General features: G+C 45.5%; 1 protein-coding gene and 1 pseudogene across 3 annotated transcripts in view; one reads left to right on the top strand and one right to left on the bottom strand.

Annotated features, from left to right (window-relative positions):
* The window catches only part of SCAF11 (SR-related CTD associated factor 11), a 329,496-nt gene that overhangs the window by 170,960 nt on the left and 145,944 nt on the right, over window positions 1–12,592 (top strand). The window lies entirely within an intron of this gene.
* LOC134937434 (5S ribosomal RNA) lies at window positions 238–356 on the bottom strand (annotated as a pseudogene).

The following is a 12,592-nucleotide window of genomic DNA, read 5'->3' as shown; positions in this document are numbered from 1 at the left end:
GTAAGCAAGGTGTGCAAAATGAAAACCAGGCGGAGTGCGTCATACCAATCTGTATAATAAAGCGCTGAAAAATGCCCCATGTTGTTTTTTGGGGGTAAAAGAGCCCCAAAAAGTGAACGTGTCGATACAAGTGACATGTGAGCCAGATATGCAAATATGAACCAGGCGGATACCGTTAATACCGGTATGTATACATAGCCTATAGAGCATCACTCCAAATAATTTCCAGCATCTATATATTTACAACACCCGATGTTCTAAGGAGGTCTCCCATCCTTATACTGGCCGGGCCCAGCCTTGCTTAGCTTCCAAGATCAGACGGTATCGGGCGTGCCCAGGGTGGTATGATTGTAATGGTGATGTGGAATATTTTAAGATATGGGCTCAAAAGTAGCCGTGTATACAAAGGGGGTACATTCAGTATCCCGCCCTGGATTAAGTTAGTAAACTAGTACGGAACCAGAGTTGTGAATTGAGTTTATAAACATCAGATCGTGCTAGTATATAGACATAAAAGTCATAGTCGGAGAGAGAGGGGGACCGGAAGTTAGTAGGATAGGAGTATGTCGAAAAGGACTTAAACCTTTTTGGAGCATATCACTGGAATCCCTGATCTCCCCTGGAGGTCTCCCCGCCAGGTACTAGTCGGGTCCATGAACACTACTTTGCTTCCCAAAAAAATTTTTGTTTAACAGGGTAGGCATAACCAGTATGTTGTGGCTGTGACATACTCAGAAAGGACAGTGATACAAAATGAGAGGTGAGGGAGACGAGTATTCAAAGGCTGCTTACATTATAAGAAGGGTGCAATTTCGTATCCATCATTGAATCCGTTTGGGTGTAGGGTGTTCAATTCATAGATCCAGAACATCTCCCTCCTAGAAAGGAGGTTCGAGAGATCACCGCCTCTTTCTCCCAGGGATACCATTTCGATGCCTTTATAAGTAAGTGACTCCGGGTCAGAATTGTGGCATTGATGGAAGTGTCTTGATACAGCATGCGTTAAGACTTTGTTTCTTACATTTCTAATGTGTTCTTGGATACGGAGTTTCAATGGTCTCTTGGTTTTCCCAACGTACTTTATTTTACAAGGGCATTCAAGGAGATAAATCACTGATGTGGTGTTGCAGTTTATAAATTGTTTGATCCGGTATTCTTTGTTAGTGTTATTGTTGGAGAAAGATTTTCTATTCTGGTGGAGGTACCTGCAAATGTTACATCTACCACACTTGTAACTGCCCACACATTTTGGCATGGTACTTCTTGCTTCAGGATTCCTTAGCATGCTCGGTGCCACGAGATCTTTCAGACTACGAGATTTTCTAAAGACTAATTGAGGATCTTTGGTGAGGTAGTCCTTCAGGATAGGGTCCATTAGCAGTAGATGCCAATGTATATACCTATATATATATACCTATATATATATATATATATATATATATACCTATATATATACCTATATATATATATATATATATATATATATATATATATATATATATATACCTATATATATATATATATATATACATATATATATATATATATACCTATATATATATATACCTATATATATATATATATATACCTATATATATATATACCTATATATATATATACCTATATATACCTATATATACCTATATATATATACCTATATATATATACCTATATATATATACCTCTATATATATATACCTATATATATATATATATATACCTATATATATATATATACCTATATATATATATATATATATACCTATATATATATATATATATACCTATATATATATATATATATATACCTATATATATATATATATATATATATATATATATCTAGATATATATATATATATATATATATCTAGATATATATATATATCTAGATATATATATATATATATCTAGATATATATCTATATATTTCTCTGACGTCCTAGTGGATGCTGGGCACTCCGTAAGGACCATGGGGAATAGCGGCTCCGCAGGAGACTGGGCACATCTAAGAAAGATTTAGGACTACCTGGTGTGCACTGGCTCCTCCCACTATGACCCTCCTCCAGACCTCAGTTAGAATCCTGTGCCCGGCTCGAGCTGGATGCACACTAGGGGCTCTCCTGAGCTCCTAGAAAGAAAGTATAGTTTAGGTTTTTTATTTTACAGTGAGACCTGCTGGCAACAGGCTCACTGCATCGAGGGACTAAGGGGAGAAGAAGCGAACCTACCTAACTGGTGGTAGCTTGGGCTTCTTAGGCTACTGGACACCATTATCTCCAGAGGGATCGACCGCATGGAACCGGCCATTGATGTTCGGTCCCGGAGCCGCGCCGCCGGCCCCCTTACAGAGCCAGAAGCAAGAAGAGTCCGGAAAATCGGCGGCAGAAGACATCAGTCTTCACCAAGGTAGCACACAGCACTGCAGCTGTGCGCCATTGCTCCTCATACACACTTCACACTCCGGTCACTGAGGGTGCAGGGCGCTGGGGGGGGGGGCGCCCTGAGAAGCAATAAAAACACCTTGGTTGGCAAATATATCACAATATATAGCCCCAGAGGTTATATATGTGATAAATACCCCTGCCAGATTCCATAAAAAAGCGGGAGAAAAGTCCGCGAAAAAGGGGCGGAGCTATCTCCCTCAGCACACTGGCGCCATTTTCTCTTTACAGTGCAGCTGGAAGAAAGCTCCCCAGGCTCTCCCCTGTAGTTTTATGGCTCAAAGGGTTAAAAAGAGGGGGGGCACTAAATTTAGGCGCAATATATGTATACAAGCAGCTATTGGGGAAAATTCACTCCGTTATAGTGTTAATCCCCACATTATATAGCGCTCTGGTGTGTGCTGGCATACTCTCTCTCTGTCTCCCCAAAGGGCTTTGTGGGGTCCTGTCCTCAGTCAGAGCATTCCCTGTGTGTGTGCGGTGTGTCGGTACGGCTGTGTCGACATGTTTGATGAGGAGGTTTATGTGGTGACGGAGCAGATGTCGATAAATGTGATGTCGCCCCCTGTGGGGCCGACACCAGAGTGGATGGATAGGTGGAAGGTATTAACCGACAGTGTCAACTCCTTACATAAAAGGCTGGATGACGTAACAGCTGTGGGACAGACGGCTTCTCAGCCCGCGCCTGCCCACGCGTCTCAAAGGCCATCAAAACGCCCGCTCCCTCAGATGGCAGACACAGATGTCGACACGGAGTCTGACTCCAGTGTCGACAAGGTTGAGACATATACACAATCCACTAGGAAAATCTGTGACTTGATCCCGGCAATAAAAAATGTGTTACACATTTCTGACATTAACCCAAGTACCTCTAAAAATGGGTTTTATGTTTGGGGAGAAAAAGCAGGCAGTGTTTTGTTCCCCCATCAGATGAGTGAATGAAGTGTGTGAAAAAGCGTGGGTTCCCCCGATAAGAAACTGGTAATTTCTAAAAAGTTACTAATGGCGTACCCTTTCCCGCCAGAGGATAAGTTACGCTGGGAGATATCCCCTAGGGTGGATAAGGCGCTCACACGGTTGTCAAAAAAGGTGGCACTGCCGTCTTAGGATACGGCCACTTTGAAGGGACCTGTTGATAAAAAGCAGGATGCTATCCTGAAGTCTGTATTTACACACTCAGGTACTAGACTGAGACCTGCAGATCGTGTATACCAGTTTGCTAACATAAGAACATATTAAAGACGTCGTCTTATATATGAGGGATGCACAGAGGGATATTTTGCCGGCTGGCATCCAAAATTAATGTAATGTCCATTCTGTCAGGAGGGTATTAGAGACCTGTCACTGGACAGGTGATGCTGTCTTTAAAAGGCGCATAGAGATTCTGCCTTATAAGGGCGAGGAATTATTTGGGGATGGTCTCTGGGACCTCGTATCCACAGCAACAGCTGGGAAGAAATTTTTTTACCTCAGATTTCCTCACAGTCTAAGAAAGCACTGTATTATCAGGTACAGTCCTTTCGGCTTCAGAAAAGCAAGCGGGTCAAAGGTGCTTCCTTTCTGCATAGAGACAAGGGAAGAGGGAAAAAGCTGCACCAGTCAGCCAGTTCCCAGAATCAAAATCCTTCTCCCGCTTCCTCTGAGTCCACCGCATGACGCGGGGGCTCCACAGGCGTAGCCAGGTACGGTGGGGGGCCGCCTCAAAAATTTCACCGATCAGTGGGCTAGCTCACAGGTGGATCCCTGGATCTTTCAAGTAGTATTTCAGGGGTACAAGCTGGAATTCGAGATGTCCCCCCCCCCCGCCGTTTCCTCAAATCTGCCTTGCCGATAACTCCCTCAGGCAGGGAGGCTGTGCTAGAGGCAATTCACAAGCTGTTTTCCCAGCAGGTGATAGTCAAGGTGCCCCTACTTCAACAAGGACGGGGTTACTATTCCACACTGTTTGGGGTACCGAAACCGCACGGTTCGGTGTGACCCATTTTCTATTTAAAATCCTTAAAACACATACATAAAAAAATTCAAGTTCAAGATGGAATCGCTCAGGGTGGTTATTACAAGCCTGGACGAGGGGAATTACATGGTATCCCTGGACATCAAGGATGCTTACCTGCATGTCCCCATTTACCATCCTCACCAGGAGTACCTCAGATTTGTGGTACAGGATTGCCATTACCAAGCCCAGACACTGCCGTTTGGACTGTACATGGCACTGAGGGTGTTTACAAAGGTAATGGCCGAAATGTTGATACTCCTTCGAAAAAAGGGAGTTTTAATTATCCCGTACTTGGACAATCTCCTTATAAAGGCGAGGTCCAAGGAGCAGTTGTTAGTCGGGGTAGCACTATCTCGGAAAGTGCTACAACAGCACGGTTGGATTCTAAACAGTCCAAAGTCACAGCTGGTTCCTACGACACGTCTACTGTTCCTGGGGATGGTTCTGGACACAGACCAGAAAATGTGTTTCTCCCGGAGGAGAAAGCCAAGGAGCTGTCATCTCTAGTCAGAGACCTCCTGAAGCCGAAACAGGTATCGGTGCATCATTGCACGCGAGTCCTGGGAAAAATGGTAGCTTCCTACGAAGCAATCCCATTCGGCAGGTTCCATGCAAGAACTTTTCACTGGGACCTGTTGGACAAGTGGTCCGGATCGCATCTTAAGATGCATCGGCTGATAACCCTGTCTCCAAGGACCAGGGTATCTCTACTGTGGTGGCTGCAGAGTGCCCATCTTCAAGAGGGCCGCAGGTTCGGCATACAGGACTGGGTCCTGGTGTCCATGGATGCCAGCCTTTGAGGCTGGGGGGGCAGTCACACAGTGAAGAAACTTCCAGGGACTTTGGTCAAGTCAGGAGACTTCCCTATACATAAATATTCTGGAACTGAGGGCCATTTACAATGCCCTAAGTCAGGCAAGGCCTCTGCTTCAAAACCAGCCGGTACTGATCCAATCAGACAACATCACGGCAGTCGCCCATGTAAACCGACAGGGCAGCACAAGAAACAGGATGGCGATGGCAGAAGCCACAAGGATTCTCCGATGGGCGGAAAATCACGTACTAGCACTGTCAGCAGTGTTCATTCCGGGAGTGGACAACTGGGAAGCAGACTTTCTCAGCAGGCACGACCTCCACCCGGGAGAGTGGGGACTTCATCCAGAAGTCTTCACACTGATTGTAAATCGTTGGGAACGGCCACAGGTGGACATGATGGCGTCCCGCCTAAATAAAAAACTAGAGAGATATTGCGCCAGGTCAAGGGACCCTCAGGCGATAGCTGTGGACGCTCTAGTGACACCGTGGGTGTACCAGTCAGTTTGTGTTCCCTCCTCTGCCTCTCATACCAAAGGTACTGAGAATAATAAGAAAACGAGGAGTAAGAACAATACTCGTGGTTCCGGATTGGCCAAGACGAGCGTGGTACCCGGAACTTCAAGAGATGATCTCAGAGGACCCATGGCCTCTGCCACTCAGACAGGACCTGCTGCAGCAGGGGCCCTGTCTGTTCCAAAACTTACCGCGGCTGCGTTTGACGGCAGGGCGGTTGAACGCCGGATCCTAAAGGAAAAGGGCATTCCGGAGGAAGTCATTCCTACGCTGATTAAAGCCAGGAAAGATGTAACTGCAAAACATTATCACCGCATATGGCGGAAATATGTTGCTTGGTGTGAGGCCAGAAAGGCCCCAACAGAGGAATTTCAACTGGGTCGATTTCTGCACTTCCTACAGGCAGGAGTGACTATGGGCCTGAAATTAGGCTCCATTAAGGTACAGATCTCGGCTCTGTCGATTTTCTTCCAGAGAGAACTATCTTCACTACCTGAAGTTCAGACATTTGTAAAAGGAGTGCTGCATATTCAGCCCCCTTTTGTGCCCCCAGTGGCACCTTGGGATCTCAACGGGGTGTTGAGTTTCCTAAAATCACATTGGTGTGAGCCACTAAAAACCGTGGATCTAAAATATCTCACGTGGAAAGTGGTCATGTTATTGTCCTTGGCTTCGGCCAGGCGTGTATCAGAATTGGCGGCTTTGTCATGTAAAAGCCCTTATCTGATTTTCCATATGGATAGGGCAGAATTGAGGACTCGTCCTCAGTTTCTCCCTAAGGTGGTATCAGCTTTTCACTTGAACCAACCTATTGTAGTGCCTGCGGCTACTAGGGACTTGGAGGCTTCCAAGTTACTGGACGTAGCCAGGGCCTTGAAAATTTATGTTTCCAGGACGGCTGGAGTCAGGAAAACTGACTCGCTATTTATCCTGTATGCACCCAACAAGATGGGTGCTCCTGCTTCTAAGCAGACTAATGCTCGCTGGATTTGTAGCAAAATTCAGCTGGCGCATTCTGCGGCTGGACTGCCGTATCCTAAATCAGTAAAAGCCCATTCCACATGGAAGGTGGGCTCTTCTTGGGCAGCTGCCCGAGGGGTCTCGGCTTTACAACTTTGCCCGAGCAGCTACTTGGTCAGGGGTAAACACGTTTGCAAAATTACTACAATTTGATACCCTGGCTGAGGAGGACCTTGAGTTCTCTCATTCGGTGCTGCAGAGTCATCCGCACTCTCCCGCCCGTTTGGGAGCTTTGGTATAATCCCCATGGTCCTTACGGAGTTCCCAGCATCCACTGGGACGTCAGAGAAAATAAGATTTTACTCACCGGTAAATCTATTTCTCGTAGTCCGTAGTGGATGCTGGGCGCCCATCCCAAGTGCGGATTGTCTGCAATACTTGTATATAGTTATTGCCTAACTAAAGGGTTATTGTTATGAGCCATCTGTTGAGAGGCTCAGTTATAGTTCATACTGTTAACTGGGTATTGTATCACGAGTTATACGGTGTGATTGGTGTGGCTGGTATGAGTCTTACCCGGGATTCAAAATCCTTCCCTATTGTGTCAGCTCTTCCGGGCACAGTATCCTAACTGAGGTCTGGAGGAGGGTCATAGTGGGAGGAGCCAGTGCACACCAGGTAGTCCTAAATCTTTCTTAGATGTGCCCAGTCTCCTGCGGAGCCGCTATTCCCCATGGTCCTTACGAAGTGCCCAGCATCTACTACGGACTACGAGAAATAGATTTACCGGTGAGTAAAATCTTATTTTATATATATATATATATATATAACAGCAGCAATGGAGTGGCACTCGTAGGACTTCAGTCAGACAACAAAGGACACAGCGGTCACAAGTTAGGTGAAATCGACGTTTCGATAATTTAATATCGTCTTCAGGATAACCAAGGTGCATAAAAGACAACATTTAAATACCTACTCACCACCCCTCATGTGTCCACGCCATCGCTGCGGGCGCCGGGTCCTCGGACGACAGCAGACTGCGTCGCGCACTTCCTGTGCGCCCGGACGCTCGAGCGGTTGCCTGGAAACCAACAACATCATGTGACATAAACAACGTACGGCATTGCAGCAGCGCGTGTATCTGTTAAAGATCAACACACAGGGACAGCATATTCATGACTGAAAAAATACATAATACATGCATGATAACTGTGCATTATATATACAAGATAGCAATATCTAATGATATATTCAACTTAGCCAGACAAAGCACAAAACTCGTGAATATTGTATGAATAATTACATAGTTCAGAGAAAACACTGCTGTAGTAAGAATGTTAAATGCTATCTATAATAGAAAAAGCAAATGTGTTAATAATCACTCACGTAGGAGATAATATATCCCAGAGACATCTTGTAGCTAAACAGACCACCTCAGAGCAAGACTAACAAAAAATTGTGAGTACATATAAACTCACAAGAAACAATTCAGAGGGAGATTCTCATTTAACCCTTTGGGTGTAATCGTATTCAGGCGGTATATCCACCTAGCTTCTCTCTGAAGAAGGGCCTTGCCCCTATCACCCCCCCTAAGGCGTTTCGGTTCAGTGTCAATGATTTTGTACCGCAATGTAGAAAGGCCATGACCCGACAATTTAAAGTGCCGAGCTACGGGTTGGTTGGATCCACTCTTACCCCCTTCCAAAGCAAGTCTAATGGCGGATCTGTGGAGTGCCATGCGCTCCTTAAACATCCTAGTGGTCTTCCCCACATATAGGAGACCACAGGGACATCTGATAATATAAATCACATAGGTGCTACTACATGTCAGTACATGGCGTATGGCGATCCGTTCCCCCGAATGTGGGTGGGCGAAGGAATCACCATATTCCATGAAACTGCATGTAGTGCAGCCGGTACATCTATAGCAACCCGCTTTTCTCGTAAGAAAAGTACTCGGCCCACTCTTCGTGACACTAGAGACATCATTTTTAACAAGCCAGTCTTTGAGGTTCCTATTTCTAGAATAGCTGGCTAGCACTTTGGTATTTCTTAACATCGTCAATTCGGGATCTGCTGTCACCACGGGCCATAGGTTCTTCACTGCCTTCGCTATACGTGGACTGGCTGGAGAGTATTGTTGTACAAACGGAATACAGTCACCAAGACGTTTCTTACTGTCCACAGATGGAATCAGGGTTCTAGATCGTGGAATAGCGAGGGCTCTGTCTTTGGCTTTCACCAGATCCCCGTGTTTATATCCTCTGAGCATGAATTGCTTGATCATAATGTCGATCTCCCTCTCGGTATTACCGATATCATCTGATACACGGTGTATTCTCAGAAATTGTGAGAAGGGTAGACCCTTCTTTGTAGAGTTAGGATGTTGGCTACTAGCATGCAATATCGTATTACGATCAGTAGCCTTCTTGTACAATGAAGTACAGATTCTGCCATTCTCCACAGAGATTTGGACATCCAGATAATTCACAGACTGTGTACTCATATGATACGTGAATTTAATGGTACTTTCCATGGCATTGATGGCTGTCATAAGGATCTTGAAGTCTTCCTCCGTCCCTGTCCAAACCAGGAACAGATCATCAATATACCGTACGAAAAACGGTATTTTGGCTGCTATGTTGGTGTCACTAAAGAATGCCTGGCGTTCCACTTCAAACATATAGGTATTGGCGAAGGCAGGGGCCACACAGGACCCCATCGCACAGCCTTGTTGTTGGACATACCACCGAGAATCAAAAAGGAAATAGTTTCTCTTCAAGGTCAGCTCAAGAAGTCTGATGAAAAAAGAGATATCTGGACCCGAGTATAGTGTGCTGGATGACAGCAGTCTGAACACCGCCTCTAATCCCCCCGAATGGGGGATGTTAGTATATAGGCTCACTATATCTAGTGTACAAAGAAAGGCATTGTCAGGGAGTGTCTGTAGCTTTTGTAGTTGGACTATCAGGGAGGTAGTGTCCTTTAAGTAGGTCTTCTGGGCTTGAACTACTGGCTGGAGATAGACATCTAGATATTGAGAGATTCTATAATAGACCGAATCTCTGGCCGATATTATCGGGCGGCCTGGTGGGGTCGTGGGGTTTTTATGGATTTTCGGCAGTGTGTAAAGCACCGGGGCTACCGGATTCTCCTGTATTAGAGTATCCCTAGTGCTACGGTTGATAAACCCTTGTGCCACTGCCTCATCCAATACCCCTTTAAGTTCTAAATTGAATCTATTGGTTGGATCCATAGATATTTCTAGGTAGACAGAGCTGTCCTCAAGCTGTCTGTAGATTTCATCTTTGTATTTCTGTACATCCTGTAAGACAATCCCGCCCCCCTTATCAGCGGGGCGGATGACGATACTGTTGTCTTTACTCAAGTTGTAAAGGATGCCCCAGTCACTTTTGGACATATTGGATCTGCCTGGTTTCAAGGAACCAACTAAACCTTTGACCTCCTGATCCAGGGAACGGTTGAAGCATCTAAGCGAGGGATTCATGCTAATAGGGTCAAAGTTAGAAGCACCTTTGATTTTATGTAAAGGGTTAGATATAGTAGAAGGGGTAGTGTCCGAGGGGCCAAAATGTTCTCGTAGCCTGAGTTTTCTATTAAATCGGTAGGAGTCAAGCTTCCATTGAAAGTCGTTGAACGAGGAGGATGGTATAAATGACAACCCTGTATTTAGAAGTGTCTCCTCATCTCGTGAAAGGTCTCTGCTGGATAAATTGAAGATTATTTTTTCTTCTTCTTTACGGTCTTGTTTTTGTGCTTTGAAGACCCTCCGCCATTGTCCTCCTCGTCTGGTAAAAGGTCCCCTGTAGCCTCTCGCTGGGCCCGTGTGCTTACCCCTAAAGGGGGCTTGCCAGTAGTAGACCTGCCTGTTGTCTCAGTCTCACTTTGAGATGACTGGCCACCACTCGAGGTCTCCGTGTCCCCGGCAAACCTTCTGAAATGTCTCTGTCGGGGTTTATAGTCCCTTTTAAAGCCTGGATTGAACGCCCAGGTATATACCCTGCCTTCCGCGTAATCTTTTTGTACCAGAGTGAGCTTGTTGCGTTTGAATTTTACAAGCTCCTTGCGGTAGGTCTCCACTTGCGTGGTCAATTTGGCAAGCCAGTCAGTCTTCGTGTCCTGAATAAGTGTGGACAGATGAAGTGCTTCAAAGTCAGCCTTCTTCTGTTTGATAGCCTTCAACTCTCTGGCTGATTCTTCTACTACCAGTAGAATAAGGTCCAGACTACACTTATTGAGAATTGCTGCCCATTTGCTGCAGAATTCAGTATTGAATTTCCCTATCGTCGGGGAATTTCTTACTCGAAAGCCTCTAGGTATTTGGCCACTCCGGTGGTAGTCTGACAAAGTCACTCCATGTAAGAAGAAATCTATCTCTTTCTTAGATAGTCTTAGTAGCTGTGCGTACAGTTGTTCCACAGAATCAGCACTTTCCGTGTGCTCAAAGTGCTCCTTGAAGCGAATCGTGTCTGCATCGGCATCCGAGAAGCTCCAGGTTTCTCCTGTCGGGAGTGTAATGTTCCTAATCCCTGTATTCTCCTGCATGCCAGCAAACAGTTAAAAACACAGACAAGTGCACAACAGCACTAAGCCAGAAGTGGTGAGACGATGAGTAAAAACGGAGGTGCCTTGTCAAAGGCGATGTAACCAGTGACAGTCAGTCATAAACGTCCCATAACTGGATAGCATCCATATAATATGATGTAGGGACCGGCACTCTCAAATATAAGTATAACTGCCCCGGTGCCTCCTCAAGTGATCAAAGGACCATATACAACAGCAGCAATGGAGTGGCACTCGTAGGACTTCAGTCAGACAACAAAGGACACAGCGGTCACAAGTTAGGTGAAATCGACGTTTCGATAATTTAATATCGTCTTCAGGATAACCAAGGTGCATAAAAGACAACATTTAAATAGCTACTCACCACCCCTCATGTGTCCACGCCATCGCTGCGGGCGCCGGGTCCTCGGACGACAGCAGACTGCGTCGCGCACTTCCTGTGCGCCCGGACGCTCGAGCGGTTGCCTGGAAACCAACAACATCATGTGACATAAACAAACACTCCTACCGATTTAATAGAAAACTCAGGCTACGAGAACATTTTGGCCCCTCGGACACTACCCCTTCTACTATATCTAACCCTTTACATAAAATCAAAGGTGCTTCTAACTTTGACCCTATTAGCATGAATCCCTCGCTTAGATGCTTCAACCGTTCCCTGGATCAGGAGGTCAAAGGTTTAGTTGGTTCCCTGAAACCAGGCAGATCCAATATGTCCAAAAGTGACTGGGGCATCCTTTACAACTTGAGTAAAGACAACAGTATCGTCATCCGCCCCGCTGATAAGGGGGGCGGGATTGTCTTACAGGATGTACAGAAATACAAAGATGAAATCTACAGACAGCTTGAGGACAGCTCTGTCTACCTAGAAATATCTATGGATCCAACCAATAGATTCAATTTAGAACTTAAAGGGGTATTGGATGAGGCAGTGGCACAAGGGTTTATCAACCGTAGCACTAGGGATACTCTAATACAGGAGAATCCGGTAGCCCCGGTGCTTTACACACTGCCGAAAATCCATAAAAACCCCACGACCCCACCAGGCCGCCCGATAATATCGGCCAGAGATTCGGTCTATTATAGAATCTCTCAATATCTAGATGTCTATCTCCAGCCAGTAGTTCAAGCCCAGAAGACCTACTTAAAGGACACTACCTCCCTGATAGTCCAACTACAAAAGCTACAGACACTCCCTGACAATGCCTTTCTTTGTACACTAGATATAGTGAGCCTATATACTAACATCCCCCATTCGGGGGGATTAGAGGCGGTGTTC

This window comes from Pseudophryne corroboree, chromosome 6 (assembly GCF_028390025.1).
Source record: "Pseudophryne corroboree isolate aPseCor3 chromosome 6, aPseCor3.hap2, whole genome shotgun sequence".
NCBI lineage: Eukaryota > Metazoa > Chordata > Amphibia > Anura > Myobatrachidae > Pseudophryne > Pseudophryne corroboree.
Note: the sequence above shows the minus strand (reverse complement) of the source record. Positions and strands in the feature narration are given on the sequence as shown.